Genomic DNA, 14664 nt, shown 5'->3' with positions numbered 1-14664 from the left:
TGTCATCTGCAAAGTATCTGTGCCAATGGGTGATGGGGAGGTGATGAAAGGTACAGGCTGTACAGATTGGCGAAAAGGAGAACAAACAAATGAGTAAAGGGGTAGGAGTGACCATAATCTGAGGGAAAGGCACGCTTGCGGCCTTTGGGGTCCGCAGAGCACCTCACCATCTCCACTCTCCCTTTCAGGTTTTTAAGTCATGATGCAAGAGTCCGGGACGGAGGCCTCGAGTAACGGATCTGCCACTCACAACGGAGCGGGCGGCGAGGGCGGCCTGAGGGACACGCGGATCAAGGGCGACGCCGGCGAGGCCCCCACTACAGGCGTCATCACCGGGGACTTTGTGCACCTCCAGCAGCATCAGGTACCTCTCCAGCCCTCCCCCTATCTCTGCCCCACCTCCCTCTCTGCCCCGCCCCCTTCTCTGGCATGCCCCCCCCCGACCTGGCCCCCTCTCTCCAGTCCATCTCACCCCCCTCTCTCTGCCCCGCCTCTTCCCTCCAGCCCACCCACCCACTCTCTCCAGTCTGCAGTACCCTTTAATGTTAAATCCACTACACGACGCATGTCCCTAAGCATCATTAGTATAATTTTTGGACATTGGCAGAGTTGTGTTTGCTAGTCGATTGATCTCAGATGCCGAATATGTCGAAGAATCAATTTTCAGTTGTTATTGGTTTAATCACTGCTTGCTGAATAATTTTGAGCCACTGAATGATGACGCCCCAGGCATGAAGAAATGGACGGAGGGCGAATATTATAATATCTTATGAGTGTATGTTCATTAGATTGAGAGGACATAACAATGAAACTGATAAAACTTTGATTTTGGACTCATATGAAAACAACAATTTATGCTGTGTAGCTTTTTTTGTCACACCTCCCCCCCCCCCTAAATAATTTATATTTATTTACATTAATTCCTCCCGTTTTATCAGTTTTTCCTTGAAAATGGTCTAGCCTCAGCGATGCCATCTCCAGCATGCAGGTGGAGGGTGGGGGGGTTTTCACCAGATCAGCCGCTGTGATGTTATGTGAGCTGCGCAGGATGCTGCCTGTCCTCCGAGTCAGTGGGGACCGGGGTCATCGGGGTCTGTCCCTCCCCAGGCCTTTAATCTCGCATACAAGGCCTCGTCACCAGGCCGAATTAGTGTGGATGCTTCACCTCCAAATATTCTATCCGGAGACGCGGCCGGGGTCCAGTTAGGCCTGTCGGTTCCGGCTGGTCCAGTGGCCTCTGACACCACTCCTCCGCTCAGAGCGGACCAGAGTCACAGCCATGCTGAATTCATTACAGCAGTAGTCACACAAAACCGTGGATAAAATTTCAATAACTGCGGGCCACAGTTAAGTAAACAGTTGCGCTGAAATTTAATTCCTGTTGACTTTTGCTTCGCTCGTTGCCAGGGGCACATTCTGATTCGCTGTGCAAAGACAACCGGGCTTAGAGCTTTGATGAATGAGAGGCGGGGGCAACATGCCACAGATGCACATTCAACACCAAAAATCCCCCCCCCCCCACCAAAAACAGAGCTGCCTGTCCCCAACCACCGTTTATTTCTTGTCGACCTGTCGGTCACCGCTGTGTATCTGTGCGCTTTCATGTGCCGTGTGGAGGGTCCCTCTTCTGCAGCGTGTGAAATGCGCTCAGGCCTCAGGATGGGTGGGGGGGGGGGTGCTTTTATTGGGGTTCCCATAATCGTTTTCAGAATTAATGTGCGTCTTTCCACGGTCTTGTTAGCGAAAGACCAAAGGGGTAATGTTTTTAATTGCACAACTCGCGAGTATGCATGGGGGGGGGAGTATCCGTCCATCCATCTTCCCCCCACTCATCCGGTACTGGGTCACAGTAAGCCTGGAGCTTGTCCCAGGAAGCAGGGGACACCCTGTACGGGATGCCAGTGCCTTCATATGTTTGGCACTGCTGACCTGCTTCTCGTTAAGGGGGGTGAGCTTTACGACTCCGCCGTCCTTCATTAATCTGGGCCGCCTCGCCTGTTCCCCAGGCGTCGATCCGCTCATCGATCTTCTTAGCGGCCGTTGCTGATGTCACCGTGCAGGACTGCAGCCCTGGTGGTACCCGTGTCTCTGATAGCCAGCACCATTGGGCCCGGATCTCGATCAGGGCCCGATAAGACAGAACCAGGTCAGAATGGCCTGCCCGTTTGTGTAGAACGTGGACGTCTCCTCCACAGGTTATGTACCTTTTATCAGACGGCCAGCATTCTCGCCCATGGCTCACCAAGCGGACCGGTCCCGCAGCTGATTTCCATGGACGGGCCCGGAGTGCGGGTGGTGGCACGTCATCCGTTCTTATTAGGCAGTGTAACGATGAAAGACAGGCCTCGTTAATAAAGACGCGGGATAAAGTAATTGTAATCTGTTTTATCAGCTCGAATCTGACAGGGAATTCATCTTCTCAAAGTGCGGAGATCTGTGGTAAGTAGACCATAAGCTCCATTTAAACATCTCCATTAGTAAGTCAAACACCCCGGAATGGTAGTATCACTTCTATGGGTTGGCTGACCCAAATCCGCCTGTGTGGACCATGACGTCCATGTGGCCAACTTAATCTGGGCCTTGTTCTTGGGCTGTGGGCCGCTTGTACAGGTGTACCTCCGGGTCCACGGCTCTGTAGGCCTCTGAACAGCTTGCTGATGTGCCAGCATCTATACTGGTTTTTCTTAGAAATTTCTGGAACTTTCTTCAGTATGTTTCGTTTGCCTTCAGCGTGATATGCAGGCCCCCGCAGCCTCACTTGCTCCCCTGCGGTGCGTGCAGAGCCTACGTGTACGCGGTCCCCGGCCGGAATTTCCCTTCTACCTCGCGGGGAAATCGCATCTGCATGGCGCCTCCTGGATGCGCTGGGAGGCCGTGCCGTGCGCCACACCTGAGGAGGAGGCGGGTCCTTAATGCGGCGACCCCCCCCCTCCCCCCCCCGGCACTGGCTACGTGGCTCTTCTCCACTGCTAGTGGAGCAGAAGTTGTAGATTTAATGAGGAACCAGCGACGGCAGCTGCAGTGAGAAGAGAAGGGGCTGGCAAGGTGTGTCACTGCAGTGGGGCGAGATTTGTGGCTTACGCTCAGTTCCCCTCGTCGTTGTTGATCTCTTAACAGGAAGCAACGACCGCGGTGCGACACACACGGCCACCCCAGTCACGCACTGCGCTTGCTACTTTGTCAGCCACCGGGGCCCCGGCCCAGACGAGCCCTCAGTCTTACGACCGAATGGGGGGAGGGGGGCACTCTTAGTGAAGACCGCGGTGCGGACACTGTAATATTCTCAGGTAATGCTTTTATACACGCCCACCAGTGGCACCTCAGTTTACAGGGGGATGGCCTAGCTCCTCCCCCCCTGTGCAGCACCTGCCCAGGTGGGATACGAAGTCCACCAGCTTCTGTCAGAACATACCAAGAGCTTGCACACGCTTTCCTGGGCCGCGTCTGAAATACGCACGCCACAGATTGATGGCTTTTTCGGAAGGGGGAAGTGGGTTTCTCTCTCCAGGGTCTCATTTTCCGAGGACCTGATGCACCCCGAGCGCGCTTCCTTCCTGCACTGACGGGCAGGCGCAGCGTCCTCTCCCCTTCCGCTAGTCCTCCCCGCTTGTGTGGCTTGTTACTGTCGTCATGGTGATCATTGTGATCATTCCAGTCCTGCCGGTCTCTGTGCTCGGCTCAGAGGACAGTCACCCCTCGTTCCTTAGCACACGCCTCCTATCTGCCTGTAAACTGCTAATATTGTCAGATCGGACCGCAGTCGACAGGCTCGGCTTATTAAAAATTGAGGGAACGGATAAGATGGGTGTTAGGGTGCCACATATTGCCCTAAATTGCTTTATTGGTAAAATGATAGTGCTCTTCCAATTTAAATAATTTTATGGAATCCCTCACAGAACAGATTAATTATGTTATCACACAACTTGCAACATCTGTCTTTATAGTGGAACAGATGACAGTTTTATTACGGGGAGAATTTCTTTGGTGGATCTGGCAATTGATGTGTGATCTGATTAATAATCATACAGATGGAGATGAAAATTGAACAGGAATGTTGTACCGGGATATGGAGGGGGGGGGGCTGTTGTACAAGGGTGGAGGGTTTGGGGGGATAAAAATAGTTTTTTGTGGCACATCGTGACAGTTTGATCTGTGTTTAGTGAAGACACTGTCTCTCCTCCTCCTGAGTAGTTTTGTCTTTTTGATATGACCCATGAATCAGGGGGGGGTCTCTGTATGGACAGGGGTGGAGCCCCAGGGTGGGGGGGGGGTGGAGTGGAGTGGATTGCTCGGTTTGTTGAGTTTGTCTCCCTGCTCTGTCCTGCGGGAAAGTGCCCCCATACCATTTGTACGTTTTCCCAGTTCAGTGTTGCCCGGGGCCTGCATGCTGTTTACAGGCTCATCCCTCCACGCGGTTTGTGCGGCCGCTGATTCGCGTGGGTGTAGCAGTGAGCCGTTCAGTGAGTGACAGGCGACCCCGCAAGTGCACAGGTCGCAGATAAGATCGCCTCTGTGAGATCAAAGCAAACCTGCTCTGATGAATTGGGGGGGTCAAACGGTCGCTAAAAGGGGCCGCACATGATGCCGGAGGTGGGGGCCCCAGGCGACGGCAGAGCAAATAGTAGCTCTGCTTTTTAATATCGTGTCGGAGGAGGCTGTTTGCTCCCCTAAAGGTCAGCGTAGGGAGATCCCGTCACCCAGCATGCCTTTGGGGCGGCGTTGCTGCGTGTTCCTGTCCCCGAGGATCAGCCTGCCAACTTCCATCAAGTGTCTACAGCAGCTGGCACACGGGGGCCGCCTGGGAATCGCTTCTGGGGTGTCGGGGGGGGGTTCCTCATGCCACCCCCTAATGCTCGCCCTTTTCCGGCAGCCTCCATTTTGACTGGAGGCTTTGTTTGCCCAGCACTGTAAATAAGAGAGCGTTTATGCTGTCAGGTGCTCCAGGGCCCAGGAAACGTGCAGGCCCCGACACGGCCGTCCATGGCGATGCCTGCGAAGGCCGAGCGTAAACAAAAGGCTGCTCACCCAATTGAAATGTTTGCGTACAGCTGACTGATGGTGTTGTTTTTGGGAGGGGGATCCATCTTAAGATATGTCCAGTGTGACCCAGTTTATTAGGGATAAACTTAAAGTACCATATCTCTTGGGAAAATGTACAGGCACCGGAGCTTATACATTTTTAATGAGAGCTCTACTTTAAAAACTTTATAAAAATTAATATGTATCAGGAAAGTGTTTCCTACACAGAAAACTTCTGGGTAATTAATATTCATAGTCTGTGCTTGTTAACACCCCCAATGCAACTGCAATGTAGATCCAATTAACATAGAACGGACCCCGAGGATTTGGGCAGATAAGGGTTAAGTGAGCGATTGAAATTGAGACTGGGACTTTCCCCCATTAAAACACTTATTTGTTTCAATAAAGGCCTTAATCCTCGCAGACGCAGGCGCCTCAGATTAAGGCATCTACCGGAAGCTTCCACCCGGGGGGGGGGGCGGGGCACTGTACGCCCGGCCCAGCTAATGGAGAATCTGTGTCGCTAGGACCTGGTGTTCATCTCTTATTCATTGAGTATGGCTTGTCGGGGTGGGGGGGGGGGTTGAGCCCAGAGGTGCACTTGGGGGGCGTCCACCTATTTATTGCCTTTGGGTGTTGAGAGCGGAGAGCTTAAAACAGCAGCAGCCAAACGTGCCCCCCAATGCGGGTGTGACGCTGAAGGCTCTGGTCATTTAGTGGGCCGCTTAACGCAAGGCATGGCCCCCCATACCCATTTAAGCTTACTTAACCGGTTAATGGATTCGGGCACATATCCCAACGAAGCCCTGTGGTCTGTGCCCCCCCCCCCCCCCCGCTGCCCTGGACGGGCTCCAGGGCCCCCTCCTCATGTTTCTGTGGCCCCCAGTCACGGTCGGCAGTGGAGAGGTTGGGAGGCACCCTTCAGCGCTGGGGAGCATTTCTGCAAACGTGCCATTCAGCCGGAGAGTAATGGACAGTATTGGCAAAGGTAAGGTGACTAAGTGCAGCTAGCAGGCCTTACGTTCGCGGAGGAATTAAAGAGCGAAAGCAGGGCGGCGTCCAGCTGCTTCAGGACGGTGGCTTTGGAGCCTGACGCAGACCTTCGATAACTGAGCTGAGGCTCTAAACACACGCGTCTCCCGTAAAATGTTTTCTGGGAATTCCTCCGCCGCTCCCACAGTTGCAATTTCTGCAAACTCGGAGCAACACTGAGACCCGGATGGCAAGTCTGATGGAAGTGAGCAGAAAAACTGCATTTGATTCAGTTCCAATGTTGATATTTGTAAATTTGGGCCGGTGGCCTGGACCTGCCCGCCTCTCGGGACGCGGTCGCTCTCATCCCATTTTAAAGAGAAATGGAGGCAGGCGGTCCGTGGTCACAGGCCCCCGCGCAGCGTCCCCGGGCGACGCGCCCTGCTTCCAACATGCCATTCCATCATGAATAAAAATGATGCCCCCCCCATCATTCGCTGAGTGATGGCAGGCAGTAAATCCCAGCCCGCGGTGTCTGCGTCATGGCGACCGTTCCTGCCCCCCCCAGCATGGCGAGCGTCAGCTGGGCACATGTGTGATGTAAGTGGACAAGTAGCAAATGCAGTAATGGCGACAGGAACAACCCCCCCCCCCCCGGCCACTCTCTGCTGTGTTGTTATTTGGCTGTTTACAGTCACTGACATCATGTAATGGGGGGGTGAAAGCGGGAACCAGCAAATGGTACAGAAAATAGGATGGTCCTTAATGCCCCCCCCGTCTCAGGGAATATGGACCTTGAATAAAATGCACTGCTTTTTACATTAGTCTCTCCCCGGATATCGGGGGTGTGTGGGGAGGGGGTGTCTATCGTGTCCCCCATCTGAGATGTGGATGTGAAATCTTGCAGAAAGAAATATTTATGGCTGTTTTCTGCCTGATTAGAGTGGGGGGGGCAGGACCCCAACAGATGGGGTAGGGGGGCACATGTTGAAGGGTTGTTTAGATAAGACGGAGGCGAGGGACCCGGACCGGACTTCGCACGTGGGTAATACGGTTGGCTGCTCTGGGGGTGTTTTGCCGTGTCCAGTGTGACGTTTGATGATGGCATCTGAAAAGGGAGGGTTCGAGACCGAGACATTGGGGGCAGGAGTGTGCACGAGGGCTTTGCGGAGCGTGCCATTGCATATACGACAGGAGGGGGGCTCATGTATTACTTCGCTCGTCCATTTCGTTGAGGAGTCACAGCTTGGGCTGAGGGCCCTGTCCAGGTCCCCGTCTCACTCCTGTGTCTGCTGCTCCCGTCTTCAGGCTGCCTGTCCAAATAATTCAGCGTAATGATTTATGCATTACCTGCGTTCTGTGGTCACCATCGGTCGGCCTGCAGTTACACACACTCTCTGTCATACAGCCAGAGTGGTGATCGTGGCGCCCCCTATGTCATAAAAAATGTACTCCCATTCCCTTAATCCCACACACACACACACACACCCTAAACTCACACACAGTTTATTCCTAAACTTGGTCAGGTGTGACCAAGATGCCTCCCAGAGATCACGGTGCGAACTTCCGGCTAAGTTTGCCGGCTAACTCTGGAAGCCGGAGCGGAGGCTTCTGTGCCGGCCAGTTTCTTACGCATTGCAGAAGTACAAAAACCGAGAGTATGATTAATTTTTCAATTTCTCTCTGCGGATATCTAATAATTGTGCCCATAGATAGCCGAGGGCCCTTATTAAACATTAAAATGCAAAGAAAGTTAGAATCAGAAAGATGGTATTTTGGATTGAATAATGTAAAATATCCGTAGGGTAACAGAAAAAGAAGAAAACTGTTCAAGGTTTACTCTCCGAATGTTTAGCACTCGCATCCCGGCCCTTAATTAACATGGCCTCATCCACAGTCCCCACACTGCACACTTTCTAGAAGCCCATCCTTTCAGTAGCCTTGTTTGAAGCAGCTCATCGATCTGTTCAGATGACTCGGTGTTAAGGTTGCCCCTCTAGTTCAGGCGACTCTGTGTCGAGGTTGCTTCTCTCCTTCTCTCTGCGTCCACGCAGCTCTGTTCCCTTCCACATAATTTCATCTTCATCTGAGATCTCCGTGGCACAGGGACACTGCATTCGTTGATCGAATTTGGCTGACTAAGGCACCCATCGCCTCACCCTTGAGCACCGGAGGAGCCTGGGAATCCGAAGGCCTGTCATGGCCCGTGGTCTGTGATTGATTGATTCTGCCTGTCACCGAACAAGATAACTGCATCAGTAAAGGCTGCACACTCCACCAGCCCTGTTCCCCTGAGACATCCTGAGAGCCCTGCGGCACTGGTGCATGTAGGGAGTTGTCAAAGGTAGACCCCAGCGTTTGGGTCCGCAGGCTCAGCCGGTTCTGTGTTCATTCTGTCCAGCCCTTCTCCTCACAGCAGATCCAGCCTGGTATACTGTGGTAACTTTACCCTTTAAACGCCGAGTTAGAGCCCTCCTGTGTTCCCAGCCAGGATAAAGGCTTTTATCTCATCCTCACACATAGTCCTTTGTGGACAAACTGGTGATGCACTCAGCCTGACATCCTGCTTGCGTACGCTTCTCACTTTCAACTGTCAAAAATGGGCCACAGCCGCCCCACCCTCCGCTTTCTCCTTTGGCTTGAGGCCGATGTGCAACCCCCCCCCCCCCCCCACCAAAAAAAAAAAAAAAACAAAGAAAAAAAGACAAAGCGCGGCTGACTTCCTTATCGTGTCAGGAGGATCTCACTAGCTGGAAAGTGCTGTGGGTTATTTATGGTTGATTTGAAAAAAGAGAGAGCAGTGGAATCCTATCTCAACTTACCCCTTGCTAGACATGGGGAGGTGGGAATGGGGGAGCTTTTAATCAAGGGGTCGCCAGTGTTTTTAATGTGAAAGTGTCAGGGACACAGCAGCCCCCAGTTACACGCCTCCTGCTGCCTGTAGTGCTAAATTGAAAAGGGTGCCGATGGGGATTGTGGGGTTCGGTGTGATTCCCCCGGATGGACGATCAGTCTGCTCCTCACCCAGAGACGGCGGGAGAATCCAGGTGGCGTTGGGGGGGGGTCGTTTCACAGCAGTTCAGGAGCTGTTGGGAATTAAGTGTGATGGATCCTTTATTCCCTGGAACGTCCTGGGACAAGCGTGGGGGGGGGGGGGGGGGGGCTTTATGTGTCAGTTGAAGCGGGCAAAGATGGCGGGCCGTGTTTGGTGCTGAGAGCCGCTCGTCCCCGGCACCACGTTTCGAGCAGATGTCGGGCGAAGGCGCAGCTTTACGAGAGACCGCCGTCAGAATAATCGTCTTTATAGCAGCACGTTTATAACGTGTTTATGTGGGATTTCGCACTCCCATCTGATTCATGCGGTTTTATGTCTGACGCGTCGCAACCCCCGGTGTGCGTTAATGTTCAAGCACCCCGGAGGATTATGGGCCAGGTGCCTCACGCTGAGAGTCGAGGCTGAAGAGGGCTGTTTGTGAGTCTCTGCAAGGGGGGGGGGGCGGGGTGTTTGTTTCAAAGGGGTCACAGAACGGGCAGTCCCCGCCTTCTAGCTGGCATGGGGCGGAGCGCCCCCCCGGCTGCGGTGCAGCCCCTGGAGAGAGCCCAACACGCGGTGCAGGCGGGTGTGTCCCCGGTAACTGGCAGGTTAATGAGTGATTGAAGAGAAGCGTAGCTGCAGGCCCGGGCTGTCTGGACTCGTCCCCAAGCAGAGGATCCCGCCCTCATCTTCCCGACCGGAAGCAGCTGCTCCTCTCCGGAGGAGAACAAGGCGTTTGGCCTCTCAGGTTGGGAGCGTCATGGGTGCCCTGAAACAACCACGGCTCTACGGGGAAACAGACATGCTGCTTGTTGACGCTCTGTTGTTTTCTCACTTCTATCCTTCACTAAGTGTAAGTTTTGGAAAAAGGATAAATAAAAAAAAAAACACCGGTCGTTTGCGCGTGACGTACGGCTCCCAGAACCTGCCCGAATGCAAACAGATCATTACGCTGATCCCTGCATTGTTGAGCTCTGGCCCCCGAAGCCAAATTGTAGTTTATGAAGAGAAATCATACATATGGCTTTTATTGATGTTAAAAGTTTTTTTTAATTCCATTGTAATTAGCTTGTTTCAGAGTGACGTCTTTCAGGTAAACTGACTGAATCTCGCTGCCAAATATAAAGTGCAAAAAAAAAAAGAAGGTAATTTCGGCCTTTTCTCACACCGCTAGCTTACCGACTCGGATGCTCGCCGTTTGGCGGGGCGATGACGTCATTTCAGAATGAGCTTCCGAGGAGAAAGTTGGTTCACAGGACGCTGGCAAGCGAAAACGTGTGAGAGGCCGCATGCGGTCACCCGGGCTACTCATAACGCGCCGTCTCAGTGCCGGTGTGAGCAGCGTGCTGGCATGAGCGCGGCGTTTCGGCTCCTGCCAGTCCTGATATTAGCAAGCCCACCGGTGACTGACACGAAGCGCGGTTTCGGTTCGGTCTGCTCCAGGTCTGCACCCTCTGCTCTTAGCTATTTTAGGAATGCACCACCTCAACCGTCTGCAAGGACCCACTTTCATTATAGCGCCCCCCCCCCCCCCCCCCCGCATGCACCCCCCCCCCCCCCCCCCACATGCACCCCTGACGCAGAGACGCCGCCCTTCCTTCTTCCGTTTTTATACCCCATCAGCAAAAAAGCGAAAAATGTGTACAGCGCCTCCTATTAAGGCAGGTGATTATTGGTAATAAATACTTTTTTATTTATACTTATTACCGAGGCAGTTTTCTTGTGCGGTTAATGAGAGTAATTTGACTTGCTTGAGAGATTACCCCGCTCCGAGGAATTAATGCGGCAATCCCGTTTCGGAGATTTAAAGAGATGCGAGGGCTCTTCACAGGGTCGTGTGCCAGGGGCTGCTTGCCTCTCACATAGCAGCTAATGGAGTTGAACAACACTCTGTCATCTTCCCCAGCCCTGCCTCTATGGCTTGTGTGCCCTGGCTGCCTCCCCGCCTCATCGGCCAGTCTCCCCCTGTACGGCGCAGGCCCCACCCGCGCTGCCGCGTATCTGTCTCCCCCGCTACACATATGAATATCGGAGGTTTCTGCAGCACAGTAGCAGAGAGCATGGAGGTGTCCGCACACACTTTCGCGAATGGCTGCCACCCCCATCACCACACACACAACACACACACACAGCCTAATGCCCCATTTTTGTTTCTCCTGTATGTCCAGAATGAAGTGTGTTGATGGGAAAACAAGCCAAAAAACAAAAACACAAAGCAGTACATTCATTATTTATGGCGCACCCCCCCCCCCCCCCCCCCCGGGTGTGATGCTGAAACGCTCTGGATGCTGACCGGGCTTCATTGCGGGCTTCCGATACCGATCAGGAAGTGTCCGGGCCAAGCTCCTGCGATTCCCCCGCCCCCTTATAACAAAAGCAATCCGCTTCACAATGCCCTTTCCCAGATCTCTCCCGGCTCCCCGGGATCAAATTACGGGCCTTGGAATGACTCGAGCCGCCGGCCTGGTTATCGCGGGAAGACGGGTCCCGTGCTGTGGCTCAGCGCTGCCGTGCCGAATCGCGGTTTCTGTCATTTGACCAAATATACGCCCCCCCCCCCCCCTTGGGGGCCGGCTGGACGGTGCTGTTGTGGAGGTCCTAGCTCACGCACATTTTCCCAGTGGTGGCCCAGACCAAAAGAGGAATCCCTTTCATTGAAGTCTGGGAATGAGACTTTATTGTGACCGTTACCCACGTGGGTGATTGGTGTCTGACCTCTCAGGCCTGTCTAATGGCCGCCAGACCAGGCTGCTCCACTGCACCCCCTTCTTATAGAGGAGCCCGTTTGTCGGACCTTTGAGTAGGCAGCACTGAGGTCTCCACAGGCCACCCCCCCCAATATGCATGCGGATCGTCAGGTGCTCCCCTGTGTCCAAAGACAGCGCTCAGGCGAATTGGCCCCCGCTCTGTGTCCTGTGATGGATGGGCAGGCTCGCTGTGCCCGGGGGGACGTAGGGGGCGACCGGAAGAGAGCCCAAGTGTAAGGGGTTCTGTGATTTTGTCCTGGGCCTGGGAAGTATATGCAGCGAGCCCTGTTTGGGCTGTTCCCAGCCCTGGACTTGCTGAGATAGGATCCGGACCGCCAGTACCTGCCTGGGACATGCTGATGGGTCTGACTGAGTATGTGCTGAGTGATGAGTGTCTGTCAGGGACCCCCCCCCCCCCCTCCCCGGCCGGAGGCCAACCCCAGACTAATGCTCACGAGGTCCAGCTCTCCTCCCCGAGAAGTGGCGTGTCTGCCAGCCATCGCCACGGAAACTGGCCCCTCGGTAATTATGTCCGGACTCTTCCGTCCAGACCGGGCCCAAGGAGCATGCCTTCTTGGCCGGTACTTCCCTGCTCGGGTACCTGATGCAACATCCCCGGCGAGGGTGTAATAGCGCGGGACCCAAGCCGGCGCGGGCTGTGCCGCTGTTTTACCCAGCTATGGAAATTACCGGAGAATGCAATGGTGAACATCCCCAGACATTTGTTCTGGGCGGGGCAGGGGGGGGGGAGGCTGCATTGTTCCTTGCTGTGTGTTTTTTTTTCTCTTCTAAATGAACCCGAAGTGTTGACTTTTCCCAAAACGATTTTCCCTCTGTGTGACCTCGCTTTCGGTGGCCCTGTTCACCGACGGTATCCAGGCAGAATACTCCGACAGGGAGGGGGCACCGTTGCCGATAGACTCGGTGGTGAAGTGGATTAAATGGGCAGAGGGGGCTAGCGGAGCTGATTACGCCGATATGGGTATGCGGTATCTTAATGGTACATATTTCCATGCGAGCGGCCGCTTGCCTTTCATTCTCTAGCTAATATGTCTCTTCTTATGAGTCCATTTACTTCTTTAATTACCTTTAGCGGCAGATGCACAATGGCGGCGTTAACGTGCGCGGCTTTTACTGGCCTTTGTCACGCGGCTGAAAGGCGTAATTGACGTGGAAGAACCGCCCGCCGGGGAAACAATCTTTAGCTGACAGCTCGCCTTGTAGCCTCGGCCGCTTGTTTATGAGTTTACACCACGCTGAAGACGTAATAAACACACTCCTCATTCAATAAGGCCCCCCGTCCGCGGGGAAGGGGGCTGCCCGTTTATTAAGGCAACGACGGGGGAGGAGGGAGGAGGGTGAACCAGGTATGAGAGAGATACCCAGGCAGGTGGGAGCCGGGGATCCACTCTAGGGGTTTCACATGCCCAGCGGAAGCAGTCAGGCCCACATGTCCATAGCGACCTCTCGGGTCCAGGGTTGGGGTGCTGGAATGGGGCTGTTTGGCGAGGGGGTGTGGCCTCTGTCTACCCCTAACCCCCCCCCTTCAGCCTGTGCTGTTGAATGGTTTCACTTGCTGGTTTTCTCTCTAGCTATTCATTAAAATAAAATAAAAAAAAAAAAAAACATTTGTCAAGGCATTTGTCGTACCTGTTATTGGGCAACAAACAAAATGAGATTTTTATTGAAGTCGGCTTGCATCTTATGTAATTGCATGCTGAGTTTTATATTGTTTAAACATGGCAATTTTAAATGTTTAGGTGTTGTCATAAATATTAATAGATTTGCTGAGAAGCACAGCAAAGGCATGGGGGGTATAATGGTCTGAAGTGGGTATGAAATGCTGATTTATTTATGTATTCTACATGAATTAGTTTGGGAATCTAAACATCGGTTAGAGAGTGGCTTTCTGAGGGGCTGTAATGTCAGTAATTTCCATGTGGAGAGCCTTTTTGGAAATGGCCTTAATTATATACTTAATACTGGAAATTTACCGCCCTGTTTTGCATTGCAGATAAATGTCCACAATACAGGAAGAAAAAATGCAATTAATATAAATAGGTGCGATACCCACTGCTTATCCGTTCACGCGTGTTGAAGAATTTTCCGGAATGATATGCGTTTCAATTAAAATGGCTCTCATTGTAAGTGAATCCAATTACTATACGTTGACGCTCTTGATTTCACCCCCCCCCCCCCAGCCGCCCTGCCGCCCCCACTGCCCGCACTGCCCCCCGCTGCCATCTTCAGCCAGCCCCAGTAGAGAATGCCCCCTATACCCCCCCCCCCCAGATCGAAGGGGGCGACAGGCCGTGAGAGCACAACAGGCAGCATCATACAGCAGCGCCTGCAATTTTGCGAAAATTGGAGTCATTGCATAGTTACTGTAGCACGACGGATCGGTGGGGGGACTTAGCATGCGACACACCGGTTGGGGGACGACAGCGACAGCACAATGGGGGCCTTGTTTAAAAAGGAATTTCTGTGGGGTGCGATCTCCGGGATAAATGTCAGGTGAGTTAAGACGTGCGCTTGGCTGCCAAGTTAGCCGGATAACCTTGACATTTAGGACAGCGACACATAGCTGACACAGGACTGCATTAAGCGCTGGGGCCTCCGTAAACACCGCCCGGCCCCGCATATCCGGGGGCTCGCTTACACAGGAGTGTGCGTCCGCAAGCTGTTAGGGCGACTTGGTGTTGGAGGGCTCCCATGGCATCGGGGTGAGGTCCTGCCAGGATGGTGTGATACTGCACTCGCGCCAGGAGTCGCACCGTGGGCCAGGGGATTAAGGAACTCTAACAGCATGAGAGGGGGGAATAGTGAGGCTTTCTCAGACCGTGGGCTGGGGGAATAAGGAAGACTCCCGCAAATAGGAGCTCAAAAGGAGAG

Source organism: Brienomyrus brachyistius, chromosome 8 (genome assembly GCF_023856365.1).
Source record: "Brienomyrus brachyistius isolate T26 chromosome 8, BBRACH_0.4, whole genome shotgun sequence".
Taxonomy (NCBI): domain Eukaryota; kingdom Metazoa; phylum Chordata; class Actinopteri; order Osteoglossiformes; family Mormyridae; genus Brienomyrus; species Brienomyrus brachyistius.
The sequence above is the reverse complement of the archived record's forward strand: the minus strand, read 5'-3'. Positions refer to the sequence as shown.